Here is a 22370-nt window from a genome sequence, read left to right as displayed (position 1 = left end):
TCCAGTACCTGCCCATCTGACCTTTTCCATCTCCCTGGTCAAAGAAGTCTGCAGATTTTTCGACACTAGAAACGACTTGCTGTGACAAGTACCTGACATCTATCCCTTCTGAGGTTCTCTTTTGCGCTCCAGTGTCCTGCAAGTGGATCTCACTGCCCACGGTACTTTCACACTCTCATGTCTCTTTCCCTTGTCAGCCAGAGCTCCTGAAGCTGGTTGAGATTTCCCATAATCTTGTGAGGGTCACTGAGCTCCTGATGTTCATCCTGGTGGTGGCATCCTGTTGCCACAATTCCGCCAGCATCGGAATAATAGTTTTTCCTTCCAAACCCAATGGCTTTTCTGTGTTTCTCTGCCTTTGTTTTTAGCTTCCCCAAGGGGTGAAGAAATGGGAGACCAGAGTCCATGACTGAGACCCGAAGAGGAGCTGGTGCCCTAAGTGGTCACCTCGGTAGCGTCAGCTTTAAAAGGTGCCTGGAAGAAAGGGGCCAGCAGAAGGAGCAGGAGCTGAGGAGCCTCCTCTGGGCACCAAGACTGTGTCCAGTGCTGGCCCTGGCGACCAGGGCTTTATACCCACCCCACACCCCACGTCCGCCCGGCCAATCCCCGCTGAGGCTCGGGACGTGTCACAATGGGGCGTGGTGCCTGTCCCTGTCCCCGTCCCCACCTGACTCCCCAGGGGGGGTCACCCGAAGCAGCGCCTGCGGGCCCCGCCCCCGCCGCGGAGAGTCCCTCCCCTCCTTCACCCCACCTACTGTCTGCGCAGGTGAGTCACAATACGTCCCACAGTTCGTTGGTGGATTTTTTGGAGCTCAGAGACGCTGGTGGTTCCAGGATCACTGCGCTAGCTGGAAATGAAAAGCCTGCTGAACCCAGGACCGCCCAGCAAGGGTCTTAAAAGCCCGGCAGAAAGCTGCTTAGGGATTGGTAGTCATTGGGCGGGGCCACGGAAGCCCCGCCCCGCACTTGGTAGCCTGAAGATCAGATCAGTCGCTCAGTCGTGTCCGACTCTTTGCGACCCCATGAATCGCAGCACGCCAGGCCTCCCTGTCCATCACCAACTCCCGGAGTTCACTCAGACTCACGTCCATCGAGTCAGTGATGCCATCCAGCCATCTCATCCTCTGTCGTCCCCTTCTCCTCCTGCCCCCAATCCCTCCCAGCATCAGAGTCTTTTCCAGTGAGTCAACTCTTCTCATGAGGTGGCCAAAGTACTAGAGTTTCAGCTTTAGCATCATTCCTTCCAAAGAAATCCCAGGGCTGATCTCCTTCAGAATGGACTGGTTGGATCTCCTTGCAGTCCAAGGGACTCTCAAGAGTCTTCTCCAACACCACAGTTCAAAAACATCAATTCTTCGGCTCTCAGCCTTCTTCACAGTCCAACTCTCACATCCATACATGACCACAGGAAAAACCATAGCCTTGACTAGACGGACCTTTGTTGGCAAAGTAATGTCTCTGCTTTTGAATATGCTATCTAGGTTGGTCATAACTTTCCTTCCAAGGAGGAAGCGTCTTTTAATTTCATGGCTGCAGTCACCATCTGTAGTGATTTTGGAGCCCAGAAAAATAAAGTCTGACACTTTCCACTGTTTCCCCATCTATTTCCCATGAAGTGATGGGACCGGATGCCATGATCTTCGTTTTCTGAATGTTGAGCTTTAAGCCAACTTTTTCACTCTCCACTTTCACTTTCATCAAGAGGCTTTTGAGTTCCTCTTCACTTTCTGCCATAAGAGTGGTGTCATCTGCATATCTGAGGTTATTGATATTTCTCCCGGCAATCTTGATTCCAGCTTGTGTTTCTTCCAGTCCAGCGTTTCTCATGATGTACTCTGCATAGAAGTTAAATAAGCAGGGTGACAATATACAGCCTTGATGTACTCCTTTTCCTATTTGGAACCAGTCTGTTGTTCCATGTCCAGTTCTAACTGTTGCTTCCTGACCTGCATACACATTTCTCAAGAGGCAGATCAGGTGGTCTGGTATTCCCATCTCTTTCAGAATTGTCCACAGTTGATTATGATCCCACAGTCAAAGGCTTTGGCATCGTCAATAAAGCAGAAATAGATGTTTTTCTGGAACTCTCTTGCTTTTTCCATGATCCAGCAGATGTTGGCAATTTGATCTCTGGTTCCTCTGCCTTTTCTAAAACCAGCTTGAACATCAGGAAGTTCACGGTTCACATATTGCTGAAGCCTGGCTTGGAGAATTTTGAGCATTACTTTACTAGCGTGTGAGATGAGTGCAATTGTGTGGTAGTTTGAGCATTCTTTGGCATTGCCTTTCTTTGGGATTGGAATGAAAACTGACCTTTTCCAGTCCTGTGGCCACTGCTGAGTTTTCCAAATTTGCTGGCATATTGAGTGCAGCACTTTCACAGCATCATCTTTCAGGCTTTGGTATCCTTGGTGATGGAGAAGGCAATGGCACCCCACTCCAGTACTCTTGCCTGGCAAATCCCATGGACGGAGGAGCCTGGTAGGCTGCAGTCCATGGGGTCGCTAGGAGTCAGACACCACTGAGTGACTTCACTTTCACTTTTCCCTTTCATGCATTGGAGAAGGAAATGGCAACCCACTCCAGTGTTCTTGCCTGGAGAATCCCAGGGACAGGGGAGCCTGGTGGACTGCTGTCTATGGGGTCGCACAGAGTCGGACACGACTGAAGCGACTTAGCAGCAGCAGCAGCATCCTTGGTGATGGTAAACAAGCCTCAAGATGCCCCGTCTTTTTTTTTCACATTTTGCATATTGGTATTTAATGAAGACTGTCTAAGAATTAGAAGTTTAACTCCACCTGCAATAGCGCTGACGTTCCCCTTGGAGGCTCCTCCGTGACTTTCGTACTTCTGTCATCATTTCAAGACCACCCGGGTGCTGGGGCCACGTGGCCGCCAAACCTATTCCCTACTGTCCACGCCGGCCTCTCTGGCCCACAGGTGACAGTCTCCCCCTGTCCCGCCTGGCGCCCCCAGGATGGGGAGAGGAAAGCGGGACATGGGAAGTGTGGCCACCCACCCCCAACCCCCTACCCCACCCTCCCTGGGTAACAGAGGCTAGGGTGAGAGCCAGAGTGTAATTTGGGCACTGAACACCAATAAATTAATGTTTCTCTAATATCATTATTTTCCCTGAAACCCCGACATCTATAACCAACCTGCTCTGTGTTCATCTGGCTTCTAATCCCCCTTCTTTAACCTGATGTGCTCAGTCGCTCTCCCCATGGCCTGGGCAGCTCGCCAGGGCTCCTCTACACATGTAATTTACCACTACTGCCACAGACCTCATTGGGTGAGAGAGGAGTCATCCTCTCACCACCCAGAAGTGAAATAAAATTATCCATAGTATCCCTGTTTAATGCATTATGGGAGCGCGTCTGTCCCCCCTTCTCTTGCTAGAAAAGTCAAATCTGAAATAAAAGACTTAGGATGCCTCCTTTGTGGTTCAGCTGGTAAAGAATCCGCCTGCAATGCGGGAAACCTGGGTCTATCTCTGGGTAGGGAAGATCCCCTGGAGAAGGGAAAGGCTACCCACTCCAGTATTCTGGCCTGGAGAATTCAATCCATGGGGTTGCAAAGAGCGACTTTCACTTTTTACTTCAGTCTCACTGTATATACATCTATGGTACAGTGATAAAGAATCCACCTGCCAGTGCAGGAGACACAAGAAACACAGGTTCGATCCCTGGGTTGGGAAGGTCCCCTGGAAAAGGAGATGGCAACCAGCTCCAGTATTCTTGCCTGGGAAATCCCATGGACCTAGGAGCCAGTCTCACTGTGAAAGGGATTTGCTTCATTGGTTATATGGTTATATCTTTCTTTCTGGCATCTTCAAATTCTATCTTTTCAATTAACCCTTTCTTCAGCATGCTGACATACATTGATCTATCACCTTAAACAGTCTGTTTATGCCACATTGCCCTCTTCAAAACTGCTATTTCTCTGGGCTACTTTGGAGTTATTAAACTTCTAATTTTTAATGTTTTTAATGGAAGTATAATTGATTTACAATATTTCAGGTTGCAGCAAAGTGATTCAGATATATATACATCTATGGCTCAGTGGTAGAGAATCTTCCTGCCAATGCAGGAGACACAAAAGACACGGGTTCAATCCCTGGGTCGGGAAGATCCCCTGGAGAAGGAAATGGCAACCCGCTCCAGGATTCTTGCCTGGGAAATCCTATGGACAGAGGAGCCCATAGGGTTGCAGAGTCAGACATGACTGAGGATGCATTCTTTTTCAGATTCTTTTCCATTAAAGAATATTGCTAGATATAGCACAAAATATAGTTCTTTGTGCTATAGAGTAGGTCCTTGTTATTTATCTATTTTATATAGTGTGTTTGTTTTAATCCCAAGTTCCTAATTTACCCTGTCTCCCATGTGTGAATGTTATTTTTTTAAAGCAAAAAAATTTCTAAGCCCCTTTTTGTTAAAGGGAAGTTGTGTTCCTCCGTAGGTGTGACACCACCACCACCACCCGCCCCCCCACTCCCCGGCCTCAACATCCAAATCCTCGTGGCGTGCCGCCTGCAGAAAGACTGGGAAAAAAGAAAGCACCCGGAGCGCCAATCACCCCACCCCGCCTTCCCTGACAGCCGGACTTCTCGTTTTCCAGTCTCTTCCCAAACATCCCTCCCTAAAAAAAAAACCTCTGTAGGGAGAGTGGGTTTCTCGGAATGAGGGGGGTCGAATATTCTTTGAGCCCTAAGCTCCTGACCCTGCTTCATTTACATCTCACTTTGAATAGACTCATTATAAAAGGGACAAGGAGCTTACAGTCATTCCTAAATGGTAGTAAGAGCAGTAAAAGAAAACAAAAGCAGAACAGAACTCACACCTGGCAACCTCTGAAGTTGTCCCCCTAAGGCATTACAGGAGGAGCCACCACCAGGACCTCGTGGCGCAACGGTAGCGCGTCTGACTCCAGATCAGAAGGTTGCGTGTTCAAATCACGTCGGGGTCAAGGTACTTTTTTCTCTTGCGCCAAGAGATAAATTCGGTAGTGAACCAAACAATTGTCTGTCCGCGGGCTCCCAGCAGGAGATTTTCTCCTATCTTTTCCTTAGTCCAGAGAGACTTCTTGCGAACCATTCAGCAGTAGACAGGCACTAACTGAAAGGTAAGAAAACCCAGGTGAGCCGAAATGTCAGTTGTTTGGTTCTTTTCCTTATCAGGACTAAGCTTCAGAGGGGACATCAGATGACCTCAGATGGGACAGCAAAACAGGGCGTGAGGAGACTTCGCTAATGAATTCACCCTGATGTGAACAGTTTTATTTGGTCCCCACACAGATATGGTATAGTCTCTCTGGGTTGATATTTGTGTCACTTTGATGAAGTCAGGTTCTCTGCCCTCTCATCCCACCCCAGCCACCACCACCCCACAAACTTCATGGTTTGAGCTTCCTCTGTCAAAAGCCCCCTGAACATTGTGGTTAAAGACAATACAGTGTGAAGCTGATTAAAAAGTTACTATGTTGATGATGGAGTTTTTGAACTCTACTGAAGTGGGGAAAAAATTACTCTGGAATTTACCATGCTGTTACTTAGATTTCATTTAAATGCATATCTCCCAGAGGGATGTGATTCAATCAAGTTCCAGATACATGACCTGAGCAAGGAAAAACCCAAGTTAAAGGAAATGGAGACTGTTGTAGACTTACCAGGATTTAGCTTTCACTTAATGAATTAATTAAGCCGGCCCCAATCCCTCTTCAGTTTGAAAGTCTTTCTGTTTCTGAGCTTAATAAATGAATAGATAGGTAAACAGTGGTTAGGGCTCTGTGCTCTCAGAGCTGAGGGACGGGAGCTGAGGGCCGGGTTCCATCCATGGTGAAAAAAAGTGTTAGTCGCTCAGTCGTGTCGGATTGTTTGTGACCCTCGTGGAGTCCACCAGTTTCCTCTGTCCATGGAATTCTGCAAGAATGTTGGAGTAGGATTCTCCAGGCAAGAATACTGGAGTGGGTAGCCATTCCCTTCTCCAGGGGATCTTCCCCAGTGATTGAACCTGGGTCTCCTGCATTGCAGGCAGATTCTTTACCATCTGAGCCTCCAGGAAAGCCCTCAATCAGTGATAGGGGAATTAAAGTGTCATAAGCCTTGCTGCTGGGCAGGAGGAAGAAAAAAAAAAAAACCCTGCCTACAAATTGTGGGTGGGGGTTTTCACTTTTGAATGTATATTTATTTGGCTGCGTCGCAGACATTAGTTTTCGAACGAGGGATCGAACCTGTGTCCCCTGCATTGTAAGGCAAAACCCTTAGCCGCTGGCCCACCAGGAAAGTCTGCAGGGTGTGACTTTTAAAAGGTTAATAGTTAGTGAAATCTCAGGATTGAGGGTATAACAGTTACCCGGATGACAAGGTAATGTGTTTTATGTATTAGTCTGTTTTATATTTTATGTGCTAACTTCCTCACTTCTCCGTTGCAGAATTCAATATTTGTGATCCATTGCGTCCAGAGGGTTTGGGATGTATTAATAGTACAGGGAAGCAATCCATACGGTTTCAAAGAGTCGGAAACGACTGAGCGACTGGATAACGAACAAGCAAGGTGGAAAGGTGGAAAAAGTAGAGATAGACAGAGTTAGGGGAAAGGGGCTCGGATAACACGAACCTCGCCTGCTCAAAGAACCTGCGGTCCCTGGACTTTTGAGGATCCGCCCATCCTCAGAGCAGCGCTGCTGGTCTGGCCCCTTCTCCCGGACCGAGGTTCCCATAGCGCCTAAGCCAGAGGAATGTGTGTGTTTGTGCGGGTGAGGGTGGGTGGGTTCCCACTGACACAGTAGCTGCCTAAGGATCAGCAGGTGCCAGGGGGAAGTTCCACTATCCAGGGAAAGAATTGTTCTCCCTTCCTCACACTTTAGCTGGAGCTAGTCCTACTGCGAGGGCACGAAAGTGGCTTGGAGACCAGACCTGTGCTCCCCCTCCTTAGGTCCATGTTCCTGCAGGACTGGCTCTCCGTGCTACCTGCCTGGGGCCGGTCATGCCTGACGTTTCCTCCATCCCTTCAGTACCTCCAGGTGCCTGAAACTTACTCACCTGCCCCACTGGCCATGCGCCGGCTTCTCTAAAGAGAAACGGGCGCTGCTGGGGGAGTCCGCTGTCTATGCTGGTTGCTTCGCTTCTGAAGGTTTTCTCCTCTTTAGAGTTACTCTAAAGAGCGGTTATGGTAATTTATTTCCCAAACATTTGCAAAATCATAACAGGATTACACTCACACCCACACACACCCACATAATGTTCCAGGATGTCCAAGCCCCCTTCTACGAGCTGTGGTCGAGAATAAAATAAATTGGGCTCTCAAGGAGGTCCCTGTCTCCTAATCAATCTGAAGAGATTTTGACATATGAGAAGCAAAACACAAAACAGAGACTGAAGAGATGATATGATCAGAATGGAGACCCTCTCCCTCCAAACCTTCATGTACTTGAGTCACAACTCTAAGAGTTTTTATTTTGCCCCAGTTTGTAAAGAATGCAATTACTAGTTGTTGTTTTTAAGAGTAAAATATGTTTTTTAAAAGAAATTTTGTCAAACACAGGACATTCTGATGAGAAAACTTAAAATGACCCAAATTCAAACATCTCAGAGAAAAATCAAGGCTCTTGTGTGGATGGACAACTTTGCTGGGATTTTTCTGTCTCTACATCCTTACACATCTTATAAAAGTCTTCCTGTAAAACAATTTCCCTGGTTATACCACTATAAATTTAATGTGTTTTAAAATAGCTCTACTGAGATATAATTCACTCTTTTAAAGCATATGGTCAGGACTTCCCTCGTGGTCCAGTGGCTAAAACTGTGCTTCTGCTGGAAGAGATTCAGGTTCAATCCCTGGTCTGGAAATTAAGATCTTACATGCCCAGTTAAGTTCAGTTCAGTAGCTCAGTAGTGTCCAACTCTTTGTGATCCCATGAACTACAGCACACCAGGCCTCCCTGTCCATCACCATCTCCCAGAGCTTGCTCAAACTCATGTCCATTGAGTCAGTGATGCCATCCAACCATCTCATCCACTACCCTCCCCTTCTCCTCCCGCCTTCAATCTTTCCCAGCATCAGGGTCTTTTCAGATGAGTGGGTTCTTCCCATCAGGTGGCCAAAGTATTGGAGTTTCAGCTTCAGCATCAGTCCTTCCAATGAATATTCAGGACTGATTTCTTTTTAATATTGACTGGTTGGATCTCCTTGCAGTCCAAGGGACTCTCAAGAGTCTTCTCCAACACCACAGTTCAAAAGCATCAATTCTTTGGTGCTCAGCTTTCTTTATAGTCCAATTCTCACATCCACACATGACTACTGGAAAAACCATAGCTTTGACTAGACAGACCTTTGTTGGCAAAGTAATGTCTCTGCTTTTTAGTATGCTGTCTAGGTTGGTCATAGTTTTTCTTCCAAGGAAAAGGGCAGGGCAAAAAAGTACACAGAACTGCTTTGGGTATGTTCACAGACTTGTACAGCCTTCACCATAGTCAACTTTAGAACAGTTTTATATATATATATATCACCAAAACAACCCTTTACCCATTAGCAGTCACCCTTCATTCCCTTGTGCCCCTGTCCCCTCCAGCCTTAGGCAATCACTATTTGAAAAATCACTATATGGAAAATCACTGTTTCCATAGATTTATCTATTCTGAATACTTGCTATAAATGAAATGAAACAAAATGTTACCTTCTGTGTCTGGTTTCTCTCACATGTTTTCATTTAATTAAGGAGTTTACATTTTACTCCAGGGCAGAAGGAGTTATTGAAAAGTTCTGAGAAGAGTGACAAAATAGATTTAATTTTTAAATCTTCATCTTAGCTGCTTTGAATAGCACGGATTGAGGAAAGGAAAGATTAGGGGTGGAGAGTGTTTAGGTGACTATGGTGATTTGGACTAGAATGCCAACTGAGATGCAGTGGGCTTCTCTGGATTTCTGTGAAGAACTAGACCTAGAGCCTCCAGTGTTCCTGACACTGAGGGTAGAAGTATCTTTTGCCTTGTTTGATCTTAGACTCCAGGGAGTGGCCCTCCCCATACTGACATTCCTCAGTTCAGTTCAGTCGCTCAGTTGTGTCCGCCTCTTTGCGACCCCATGAACCGAAGCACGCCAGGCCTCCCTGTCCAACACCAACTCCCGGAGCCTACCCAAACTCATGTCCATTGAGTCGGTGATGCCTTCCAACCATCTACTGACGTTCCCAGGGCCGCACAATTCTCCCTGTTTGCTGCTTTCTCACATCTTTTCCTTGCCAACTCATACTTTATTCATTTATCAGGAGAACGGCTTCTCACTCCGTCCAATGCTTTTTAAATCAGCCAGAATGCTTTCAACCAAATCAGCGTTAGCATTCGGTTTCCAGAATTGAGACTATCATAAGAAAGAAATACTAGCAAAAAGACTTTGTGTCATAGCGCCGCATCGCCCACCCCCAGCGAATAATCAAACGCTAAAATCGCTCGGAGCTTCTCAGTTTATTCATAAAAGAGATCAAGTGGAGAATGATCTCCACTTCGAGGCCGACTAAGAAGGCCCGCAGTTCTCTCCCCTCGCTCTGCAGACGCCCCAGAACAGACACCGCTGTCCCCGAGCCCTCTGGGAAGTGGAGTCCTTCCGCCGGGACCCCCGACCCGGCGCGGTCGCCTCCAAGTGCGCAGATGCGACTCCAGACAAAGCCTCGGGCTCGAGCCTTTTGTCTCCCCGCAGCTCGGTGGGTCCAGAAGGCGACGGTGTCCGCCTCCCCCGCCCCTCCCAGAGCGCTGCCCGGAGGGGATCCAGCCCGGGAGCCGGGGCCAAGTCCGCAACGAGTCCGTAGGTAAGAGAAAGCCGGGTCAGAGGCGCGAGTCTCCGCGACCCGTCCGTCAAGCGCGCCGCTCTAACGCCACCTGCTGCGGCGCCGGCCAGGCTCTCAGGTTCCGGCCTCAGCGGGAGAAGGGCTGGGCCTTGCCTGCCTCCCGGCCCCACCCCTCGGGCGCTCCGCCGGTATTTCCGGCTGGGTAGCGAGCCGGCTACCCTTGTTCTGAGCTAAGGGGCGCCCGTGAAGCAAGGTTGCCGCTAGGTACTCTGGGAAATGGAGTCCGGGAGCCTGAAGGGGGCATGGCCGACGGGGGATTTGGGGAAGGGGAGAGTGGGGGTTGGAGGGCTCGGCTTCCGAGGTTCGGAGAGCTAGAGCGCCTCCCGCTGGTGTTGGCTTTAGGTCCTGTCACTCCACTGAAACACTGCAGGTTCTGAACTTTGGGGACAGATAGAAAAGAATGGAGTCCATGTCTTACTCATTTCTCTTCTGTGCTTGAGCTATGAGAGTTTGGTGGTTTAGCCATTAAATCGTGTCCGACTCTTGTGACCCCCATGGATCATGGGGGCTCTGTCACCAGGCGGCTCTGTCCTTTGCATTTCCAGGCAAGAATACCGGAGTAGGTTGCCATTTCCTTCTCCCAGTGATCGAACCCGAGTATCGTGCATTGCAAGCCAACTCTTTTAACAACTGAGCCACCGGGAGTGGGGGTTAGGGGAGGGAGGGTGTCTGGATTAAAGTTTTCGGGGCTGCCTATATTTGGGGTCCAGAGTAAGGGGTTCGACTCTGAACGTGCAAAGGAATCCCGGCCTGTTTTATTTTCAGGGTCTTAAAGAGCGAGTGAAGAATCACATGTATAAGGATTCCACCTATCAACTGCCTTGTGTTTTATGAGTAGGAAGGATTGAGTAACTGTGGGAGCTCTACTTTTAGTTACTGCGACGTTAATCAGAGGCCAGCTTATAACCATTTCTGTGCTTCAGGGTCTTAGGAGAATTTGTGCATCATACAGAACCGGTGTGTGACTAAGGCTCACAGTCACTACCCTGGCTCTCTCCTGTTTTTGCCTTGGTGTGGAACGTAGGTGACTGACCTGGGGACTCCAGAGAAGGGTCTTCCAACTGTGAAGTTTAATCTAGGCTAAATTATGAAGGTTCTAAGTAAAACAGAGTTACTACTGAGGCCCTAGGACTTAAATGTGTAGGAATAAGCCTCCTAGGAGTAGAGGTAGAGGGAGATGCCCCAGGGAGTGTAATCAATTTCACAGTGGGGTAAGGCTAACCCCAAAATCTCTCCCTGAAGCTTCAGAGTAGAGTTGAATGATTTATACAAAGAAGTGGATTATATATTGCTGAAAAGTCCATGTTTATCTCATCTGAAACAGTGAATTAGGAGGAAGTCCTAGCAATAACAAGAGGACAAGGAAAAGCTGATCATGGATTATCTGACCATTGAAGTTGAGGAAAATGATAAGAATTACGCAAATAAACATGGAGTTGAAAGTGCGGACAAGTGGAGGAAATACCCTGGATAAGAATGAAAAGGTTAGGTGCCCCTGCATGATGGGAAAGGGAAACAGACACAAGTCAGGAGAAGACCCCAAAGTAGAGAAACTCAGTAAGCCATCATGTTGGGAAATCACTAAGAAGGCTCCTTGGAAGGAAAGTTATGACCAACCTAGATAGCATATTCAAAAACAGAGACATTACTTTGCCAACAAAGGTCCGTCTAGTCAAGGCTATGGTTTTTCCAGTGGACATGTATGGATGTGAAAGTTCGACTGTGAAGAAAGCTGAACACCGAAAAATTGATGCTTTTGAACTGTGGTGTTGGAGAAGACTCTTGAGAGTCCCTTGGACTGCAAGGAGATCCAACCAGTCTATTCTAAAGGAGATCAGTCCTGGGTGTTCTTTGGAAGGAATGATGCTAAAGCTGAAACTCCAGTACTTTGGCCACCTCATGTGAAGAGTTGACTCATTGGAAAAGACTCTAATGCTGGGAGGGATTGGGGGCAGGAGGAGAAGGGGATGACAGAGGATGAGATGGCTGGATGGCATCACCGACTTGATGGATGTGAGTCTGAGTGAACTCCGGGAGTTGGTGATGGACAGGGAGGCCTGGCGTGCTGCGATTCATGGGGTCGCAAAGAGTCGGACACGACTGAGTGACTGAACTGAACTGAACTGAATTGAAGAAGGCTCCTTGTCATACATTCCCCTCTCTCATCTTCCTCTTTCAGCGCTTCTGTGCTCATACACATTCCCTCTGATGCTGTAGAAGGGAGAATATTCCACAGTGCTTGTTTTTGTGGTAAAGAACAGGTCACGCTTTTCCACTCCCATAGGAGTGTACCAAAATATTGACATACTATATGTGCATTTAGCTTTTTGGTCAAAGTGCTTTCATGTTATTATCTTCCTCTATCCGTATCTGATCCTTTTGAGTTAAGTGGAGTAGGTCTTGTGTATATAATTCCTCTGGCTTGTGCTAGCTTTTGTCCTTGTGAATTTGTAAGTGGGAAGATAGTTTATCCCCTTCATGGCTTTACTTCTGCTCTTTCCAGCTATGACTACAGAAGATGTTTCTTTGTCCCAAGAACAGAGCACAGAAGAAATGGAACCTATTGGAGAGCTTCTTCCTGTTGAGTTCCAGGCAAGTTTGAGTTTCATTTCCCTCCTGTGAAATCTCAGTTTGGTGTTCAGAGTGTGTCCTCATTTCTTCCTTTCATCTCACTTCGGAGGTTCATGGAAATCTCATCTGGAGAACTGAACCAAAGTAATTTTTCCTTGAAGACTTGAAGCTCTGGGGGGAGCTCAGGCTGGAGCTTTAAATTTGGGAGGAATCTGTGTGAATGGTATTTCAAACTATGAAGCTGTAATCACTAGCAAATAAATGTAGGTAGAAAAGAGATGAGATCTTATTACTGTAGCTTCCAACACTTTGAGGTCGGGGAGATAAGAGGAAGCAGCAAAGGAGACTGAGAAGATGTGGCCAGTGAGGCAGGGAGGGGAGGCCAAAAGTGGCATTCTGGTAGCTTTACAGACTCACAGATGTAAAATTAGTGGTTACCAGTGGCAGGGGTGGGGGGCGGGATACATGGTTGGGGAGTGGGAGGTATGAACTATTGGGTGTAAAACAGGGTCAAGAATGTATCATACAGTGTGGTCCAGTGGATGAGACTCTGCCTTGTAATGCAGAGGATGTGAGTTCAATTCCTAGTCCAAGAATTAAGATCTTTTGTGCCTCACATAAGACCCTCAACTAAGACCCGACACAGCCTAATAAATATTTGCAAAAAGAGAATGTATTGTACAACATGGGGAGTATAGCCAATATTTTCTAATATTGGCTGCTGCTGCTGCTAAGTCGCTTCATTCGTGTCCGACTCTGTGCGACCCCACAGACGGCAGCTTATCAGCCCCCCGCCCATCCCTGGGATTCTCCAGGCAAGAACACTGGAGTGGGTTGCCATTTCCTTCTCCAATGCATGAAAGGGAAAAGTGAAAGTGAAAAGTGAAAGTGAAGTCGCTCAGTCGTGTCCGACTCTTAGCGACCCCATGGACTGCAGCCTACCAGGCTCCTCCGTCCATGGGATTTTCCAGGCAAGAGTACTGGAGTGGGGTGCCATTGCCTTCTCCGAAATATTGGCTAGTAACCTGTATTAGTCTGTGTTAGGGAAAACAGTAATAATAGCTAACATTTATCTTTTTTTTCTATGTATTAAGTCCTTTGAACAACCTCTTGTAATAATAACTATGTTAGGTAGGTACCATTATTAACATTATCTACAGATGTAAGGACAGATCTGAGATTTGCACCCAGGCAGTCTGACATCAAAGTTAGACTCTTGTTTTAAATTTACTTTTTATACAATTTTTACAGGTTACTAGCCAATATTTGTATAAAAAAAAATTTAAAACAAGAGTCTAACTTTGATGTCAGACTGCCTGGGTGCAAATCTCAGATCTGTCCTTACATCTGTAGATAATGTTAATAATGGTACTTACCTAACATAGTTATTATTACAAGATGTTGTTCAAAGGACTTAATACATAGAAAAAAAAGATAAATGTTAGCTATTATTACTGTTTTCCCTAACACAGACTAATACTTAGAATATTCCATTAAAATGGTTAAAATAAAGTTTTAACGCTCAGATTAAAAAGAACTTCCTATTCCAGATTGTTCTCTTCCCTCAAAGATCACCAAATCCTATAAGAATGTACTTATTCTTCCAGGAATTGACAACAGTCAAGGATGAGGAAATGGACTTCACCTGTGTGGAGGAGGAACAGATGAATTCTGCCCGAAGGTACATGGCCATGGATATGAAGGTGGAGAATTGTGGGAACCTGGTATTTTGGGGTAAGAAAGTTATTTTTCAATACTTTATTGAAAAAAAGTTATTTTTCATACTGCTTACTGTGACATAAAACTTCCACTGTGACTAATGACATCAAATGCCATAGTTTTGCTTACGATCCAGAGAGCTCTGATCCCGTAGGGGATCCCTGATGACTTTGAGCTCAGAATTGGGCTTCTTTTCTCTCCTGGCAAGTCAAAGTTCACCATCTGTGGAAATGAAAAAGGACAGCTCCTTTACATACTATGTATAAGTATATAATTTTGTTTATTTATTATTTTTATCTTTCTGGCTGTGCTGTGTCTTTGTCGCTTCTCGGGCTTTCTCCAGTTTCAGAGAGCAAGGCCTACCTTCTCCTTGCGGTGCATGGCGTTCTCCTCGCAGTGGCTTCTCTCGCTGTGGAGCGTAGGTTCTAGGGTGTGTGGGCTTCACTAGTTGAGGCCCATGAGCTTAGTTGCCCTGCAGCATATGGAACCTTCCTGGAGCAGGGATCAAACCCATGTCCCCTGCATTGGCAGGTGGATTCTTAACCATTAGACCAGCGGGAAGTCTGGGATGATGTCTTTAAAGGAGACAGTGGGGGGCGGGGGGACAGGGACCAAAGAGGGGAGCCTAAGACAGAACACTGAGAAGCATCAACATTTCAGAAGAAGAAACAGCAGGAAAACTTCCAAATAAGTAGGAATCAGGAGAAAAAACCTGGAGAGCTTAGTAATACAGAAGTCAAGAGAGAATGTTTGTTAATTCTCTCTCAATAAGATGGGGAGAAAAGCACCAGGAAAATGTTGTTAGGAGGAGCACATGGTGTCAAGTGCTGTTGAGAGGCCCAGGTGATCTACAGATGAAAAGGATCCACTGGATTTAGGTGACATATAAATGGTTAGTGACTTTAGTGAGAGCAATTCCAACTGAGTGGTGGGGAGAGAAGCCAGACTGTGGTGAGTCAGGAGCAAGTGTGTGATGAGATGATATCCAAAATCTGAGAAATTTGACTTTGGCAATAAAGGAAGGAAGAAAGAAAGGTGAGAGAGAGGGAAAGAAGGAAGGGAGGAAGAAAAGAAGGGAAGGAAAGAATGGAGGGAGGGAGGAGGCAGTGGTTAGTGGAGACACAAAATCATAGGGAAAGCATACACTAAACAAACAAACAAAAAATCTGCTTTTAAAAAAGGACTAAAGGTAATGATTTTAAAAATCAAATATGGTTGTTGCCGGGGTCCAGCCCCGGTGGATCCAGGGAATTCGAAGCGGGGACGGCATCGGCGAGAATCAGGAAACAACTGCTTAATTAAACGTTAATTAAGGATATAAAGAGTAATAGAATAAGGGTAGCTCAGTAGGAAAATTCAGTGAAGAAAAGAGGCTGAAATAAGGATAGCTCAGTGAGGAAATTCAGTGGAGAAAAGAGGCTGAATAATTCAGCCAGAAGGTGAGAGAAAGAACGACATGGGGAGACCAAGTTTCGGTGAACAAGGCCCGCACTTTATTTTCCAAAGTAGTTTTTGTACCTTAAGTTATGCATAAAGGATAATGGGGGAAGGGGTAGAGTCATGCAGCAAGCCAGGCTTTCTTCCTGCAAACTAATCATATGCAAAAGCTTAGGTGATTTGCATCATCTTCTGGCCCGGAGGCCTGTTAACATTTTAAGACCCTTTCTTCAGAAAACTTATTTTCTCTAAAGGTGATTGGTCAGAGCCACCCTCCAAAAGCATTAGATAAAGTTGCATTCCTACAGAGCAAAGGTGTGGTGGGCTATAACAAGAAAAAGAATTAACTCAAGGGTCCCAGGTTACAAACATTAAAGCTACTACTTACACCAATTATATTAATCAATACACTGCCAGGGACACAGCAGGTAAGGGATATGGAAACTTAGCAGCAAACATTGGCCCAACAAGTGAAAATCCCTTCACCAATACAATTTCTAATCAATCTTTTAACTGCTCAAAGGAATCTGTATTTAGACAGTTTAGAACATCTCATGCCTCTCACAGTTGGGAGGCTCTGAGCAATCACATATGGCCTGAAAAACCTATTCAGGCAGGCTAGAGGACTTCCAAAGGACTTTGTAGGTTGAAACACTGTCACACCCAGGAATTATTAACTGGAGCTGTAAGCTAACTCTTTTTTCAGAGAGAGGTAGTGGGGGACAGCCCCCCGTAAAGTCAGAGGTGTAGGTGAGAGCACAAAGCAGAAAGTAGGCAGACTCTGGTTTTGGGGGTAGATGCTCGAGAATTTCCAGGGGGACTCCTGAGGCTCGATCCCGCCTTTGCGTATGCCGAGCCTCCTTCCTCATGACCTTTGTCATGGGTGGAGCTCCTCACGCTTGCTCCCGGCAGTGATAGAATTCTAGTTGAGCTATTCCAGATCCTGAAAGATGATGCTGTGGAAAGTGCTGCACTCAATATGCAATATGCACTCAGTATGCAATATGCCGGCTCCTGGCAGGTTGTCACTAATATATGTCTTCATGTAAGCGATTTTTTTGTCCAATACTTTTTCAAAATTGCCCAATTTCGACCTGTGTTTTCATCCCCCCACCCCACCCACTTCCTCAGTTATTTTGTTGACATTTATTTTCATCCTGCCTGCTTATCTTCTTCCCTGGCTAGTCTGTTCAGTTTCCCATTCTTTCAAGTGTAGCATCATCATTGTCTGACCTTGTATTGTGCTTCAGCTTCATCATTTTCCCATCAGTGTTATTCACTGAAACTTTGTCACCTGCCATTGCCATGAGGCTTTTTCTGAGAACATTCAAACATTTTTAAAGGACATCAATTTAATTTTCTTTAACTTCTTGCCACCTCAGCAGTTTTCTTTCTCTCCACACAGAGAACACAAATATCTTTACTCTTTATTTATTTCAGATTCTGAATCTACACCTGAAACTAAAGTGTCCCTTTCAATGCAGGAAGGTTCTGAAGGAGTATCATCAGAAAGGGAGCTGATAATAGAAAGACTTATAAAGGATGATTCCTGGGACTCCAGATGGATAAAAACCTGGGAATGTGGAGGCATGTTAGAAAGGCAGCAAGGAAATCTGAAGAAAGATTTAAGGCAAGTCATAATTAAGCACAAGAGAAATCCTATGGAGGATTGTACTGAAATCGGGGAAAGTTCGAACCCAATTAAACATCAGAACATTTACTCAGTGAAAAAGCCTTGGAAGTGCAGTGAGTGTGGCAAGTCCTTCAGCTACTACTCAGCTTTTATCCTACATCAGAGGATTCACACAGGAGAGAAACCCTATGTATGTACTGAATGTGGAAAGGCCTTCACCCGGAGCTCATCCCTTATCCAGCATCAGAGAATCCACACTGGAGAGAAACCTTACGAGTGTAATGAATGCGGGAAAGCTTTCAGTCACCGTTCAGCGCTTATTCAACATCATATCATTCATACTGGAGAAAAGCCCTATGAGTGCAATGAATGTGGGAAGGCCTTCAACCAAAGCACGTACCTCATCCAGCACCATAGAATACACACTGGAGAGAAGCCCTATAAATGTAAAGAGTGTGGGAAAGCTTTCAATGACACCTCCTCCCTTATTAAACATCAGAGGGTCCATACTGGAGAAAAACCCTATGGGTGTAAAGAGTGTGGGAAGGCCTTTAGTGACAGGTCAGGCCTTACTCAACATCAGAGAACTCACACAGGGGAGAAGCCCTATGAATGTAGTGAATGTGGGAAGGCTTTCAGTTACTGTTCAGCTCTTATTCAACATCAAGGAACCCACACTGGGGAGAAACCTTACAAATGTCATGAATGTGGAAAAGCCTTCAGTGATCGCTCAGCTCTCATAAGACACCAGAGAATTCATACTGGAGAGAAACCTTACAAGTGTAAAGAATGTGAGAAAGCCTTCAGCCAGAGCTCATCCCTGACAAAGCATCTAAGAACTCACACTGGAGAGAAACCATATAAATGCAATGATTGTGACAAAGCCTTTAGCCAGAGTTCTTCTCTTATTCAACACCAGAAAACTCATGCAGGGGAAAAACGCTATAAATATAAGAAATGTGAGAAAACTTTCAGTATGTGTTCAGCCTATCATCAACATGGAGAAATTCATGGTGAATAGAAGGCAGTGAATTGATGAAATAATTATGCACTATCTCCTTATTATACAGACCTCCAAATATTGGTCTTCCCAGGTGGCACTAGTGGTAAAGAAACTGCCTGCCAATGCAGGAGACATAAGAGATGGGGGTTCGATCCTTGAATTGGGAAGATCCCCTAGAGGAGGGCATGGCAATCCACTCCAGTATTGTTGCCTGGAGAATCCCTTGGACAGAAGAGCTTGGTGGGCTACATCCAAAGGGTCACTAAGAGTTGGACATGACTGAAGCGACCAGGATGGACCTAGAGATTATCATACTAAAGTAAGTCAGACAGAGAAAGACAAATATGATATGATTTATATGTGGAATCTAAAAAATGATTCAAATAAACTTATTTACTAAACAGACTCACAGTCATAGAGAACAAACTTCTTACCAAAGGAAAAAGGTCCTGGAGGGGGATAAGTTAGGAAATCAGAAATAACATATCCAAACTACTATATATAAAATTGGTAAACAAAAAGGACCTACTGTGTGGCACAAAGAGCTATGCTCAATATTTTATAATAACCTATAACAAAAGAATCTGAAAAAGTGATAACCAAATCATTTTGCTGTCCATGAGAAACTAACACAATATTATAAATCAACTATACTTCAATAAAAATAATTTTAAAAATTCTCGTGTTAATCAATGTGCAACCAGGATGAAAAGTAGCACTGACTGAAATTCTTTCTGCACAAGGATCAACCTAACGGGATAAGAGGGTTATAGGCAGCTGAAAGGATATTAACAATCTACATTAGCTGACAAGAGCTCTTTGTGTCCTTGTTTCTGCTTTATCTTTCTCCTGCTAATAACATCACCTTTTAAAATTAATTAGACTGCATTGGGTTTTAGTTGCTGCACACAGTGTCTTCGTTGAGATGTCGGATCTTTCATCACGGTGCACAGAATCTAGTTGTGTCACAGGGCTTAGTTGTCCCAAGGCAGGTAGGACCTTAGTTCTCCGACCTGGGATCAAACCCCTACCTCCTGCAGTGGAAGTGCAGAGCCCTAACCATTGGGCCACCAGGAAATTCTCTGTAGGCTTATTAATGATGGCCGTTCTGACTCGTGTGAAGTAGTACCTCATTGTAGTTTTGGCTTAAATGTTGCTATGACTAGCAATATCGAGCATCTTTTCATGTGCCTGTTGGCCATTTGGATGTCTTCTTTGAACAAATGTCTATTTAGATCATCTGCCCATTTTTTTGATTGGATTGTTTGGTATTTTGTTATTGAGTTGTATGAGCTGTTTGTATATTTTGGAAAGTAGGTCCTTGTTGATCACATAATTTGCAAAAATTATATAGCAGTCTGTCTTTCCATTTTTCTTATAGTTTGCTGTGCTAAAGCTTCTAAGTTTGATTAGGTATCATTTGGGAGACAGCTAAAAAAACATTGGTCTGATTTATGTAAAAGATACTTTAAATACAGAAAATTCAAAAGATGAAAAAATATACAATGAAAACACTAATCATAAGGAAGCTGGAGTGGATATATTAATATCAGATAAAACAGAATTCAAGAACAGGGATATTATCTTAGATATAGAAGGATTTTACGATGATAAAAGGATCAATTCACCAAGGTGAGTAATTGTTTAATGTGTAATTGGGTTACAATTATGAATGCGATTTTAGTGTTATACACAAAATTTAGAATTCTGGATTATTAATATATTATGTGCTTAATATCACAGCCTCCAAAATCACAAAGTAATAACTGACAAATTTTTAAAAAGTGGGCAATTTTATAATTGGAAATTTTAACACTCCATTTTCAGAAGTTGATAGAACAACTAGACAAAATATTAAAGACATAGAATATCTGAACCACACTGTCTACAATCTTGAATTGATTGACATATACATTATAGAAGATACAACAACTGCAGAATGCATACTACCTAAAAAAAACATATTTGGCTGCATTGAGTCTTAGTTGCAGCTTGCAGGATCTTTCAGTGTGGCCCCCGTCAGAGCTTAGTTGCTTGAAGGCATGTGGGATCTTAGTTCCCTGACCAGGTCCCACTGATGCTAGAATGGCTCACAGAACTCGGAAATAATAGTTTAGAGACTTCCCTGGTGGTCCAGTGGCTGAGACCCCCACAGCTCCCAGTTCAGTGGGCCCCGGTTCAATCCCTGGTCAGGGAACTAGATCCCGCCTGCTGCAACTAAGATCTGACGCTGCCAAATAAATAAATATTTGAGAAAAACAGTTTACTTATCACTGGTTCATTGTAAAAGGATAGAACTCAGGATCAGCCAGATGGAAGAGATGCTCAGGATGCAGGATGCAGGGGGCAGGGTAGTAGAGCTTCCAACCCTCTCCAGGCATGCCCCCAGCACCTCCACCAGTTCAGCAACCAGTGTCTGCATTTTCATGGGGGTTCCTTGCGTAGGTGTAATGGGCGAGTCACTGACCTCTGGGGACTGACTGAACCCCAGCCTGTCCCCTCCCCTCAGGTGCTAGGGGTGAAGGTTCTAACTTGCTCACAGGCCTTGGCCCCTGGCAACTAGGTGTATCCTTAGGAGTTTTCCTCATTAACATAAAACTCAGATGCTGAGGGATTTGTTATGATAACAAGACGCTTATCTCACCTGTGAGGCTGTGCAGCTACTTCAGAAATTGAGGAGGACTTCCCTGATGGCTGGTGGCACAGTGGATAAAAATCCTCCTGCCAATGCATGGGACACAGATTCGATCCCTGGTCCAGGAAGATCCCATATGCTATGGAGCAACTAAGCGGGTGCACAACTGCGGAGCCTGCGCACCTAGAGCCTGTGCTCCGCAGCTAGAGAAGCCACTGCAGGGAGTCTGCACACCACAACAGAGAGTAACCCTTGCTTGCCTCAGTTAGAGAAAGCCCACGTGCAACAATGAAGAGCCAACACAGCCCCAAATAAATAAAAAACCAAAGAGAAAAGCCCAAGTTAAAAGATACTCCTCTGCACTTATCCCCTAAGAAATTCCAAGCACTTTAGGAACTCTGCCAGAAACAGGCAGGAAGACCAAATATACATTTCTTATTTAAATCACAATATCACAATGGGGAAAAGGGAAAAGACTCATTTGCTTAAGACCCTGGAGGAGACGAGAGAGAATGACCTTGGGGCCCAGGGGGAGAGGACAGGAGGGGTGAGGACCACACAGGGGAAAGTCTTTGCCTCCCCTGTGGCCCGGGCTCAAGTCTTGCTCCTCCAACAACTTTCTGGATCCCAGTGAGCCCTCCCTTCCTCCCTCTTCAGACCTGGCGGATAGTGGTACCCACGACCGCCAGCCCAGAAGCTTCTGCCAGTGAGTCCCAGTAGCCTGTCCATCCCTGTGGGAGCAGCCCGCACGCTGCCCCATTCTCAGTGTCCTCCTGGGAGGGCACCATCTCTTTCGTATGAGAACTGGGCAGAAGAACCGTGTGATGAGGAAGGTGGGAGTGCACAGAGTAGGGTCAGCGAACTCACCTGGACCCGGGAGTGGTTTTATGGGGTCACAGCCACAGCTGTCCACTCTCCTGTTGTCTATGCTGCCAGAGTAGAGTTGAGTGACCACAGCAGAGACCAAACGGCCAGAGAAGCCTTACATACTGACCAGTGTCCTTCCAGAGAGAACACGTGTGACTCTAGTGTGGAAGAAAGAACATTCGTGACCTGAGGGTTGGAGACGAGTTGAGCCCTGAGTCTGCAAATTCACTGGATGAGCCTCGGCTGTAGGACAATAATACTGTGGCCCACAAAGCTGTGGTAGGAGCTGCAGCTATAATGAGACTGTTTCCAGGGGTTGCTGTCCTTTCAGGACAAGGCTCTGTACTTCACCAGGCAAGAGTGGGACACACTGGACTGGGCTCAGAAGGCCCTCTACAGGGACGTGATGCTGGACAACTACAGACGTCATCTTCTTGGGTGATGAGTCAGCTTGAAGGTGAGGGAATGGGATTAGGGAGGGCTCATGAGTATACATGGTATTTATTACAAGTGTGTTATTTCCTTAAAAATGATATGAAGCAAATATGTCCTACTCAAGAATTGATTCATCTGTGTGGTGTATTTGTGAATGTTCTTTAAAATTGTTCTAGTCTACGCTTGCCTATATGTTGGCAGTACTTCACAATAAACTTGTTCATATT

At 45.5% G+C, this 22370-nt stretch overlaps 1 non-coding gene across 1 annotated transcript; it reads left to right on the top strand.

Moving 5' to 3' along the window:
• Positions 1-4896: 4896 nt before the first annotated feature.
• Positions 4897-4968, top strand: TRNAW-CCA (transfer RNA tryptophan (anticodon CCA)). The gene has a single exon. It is a non-coding gene; the product is annotated as a tRNA-Trp (tRNA).
• Positions 4969-22370: the final 17402 nt, after the last annotated feature.

The sequence above is a fragment of the Bos mutus genome, chromosome 25, assembly GCF_027580195.1.
Source record: "Bos mutus isolate GX-2022 chromosome 25, NWIPB_WYAK_1.1, whole genome shotgun sequence".
NCBI lineage: Eukaryota > Metazoa > Chordata > Mammalia > Artiodactyla > Bovidae > Bos > Bos mutus.
This window is presented reverse-complemented; position numbering and strand designations above follow the sequence as displayed.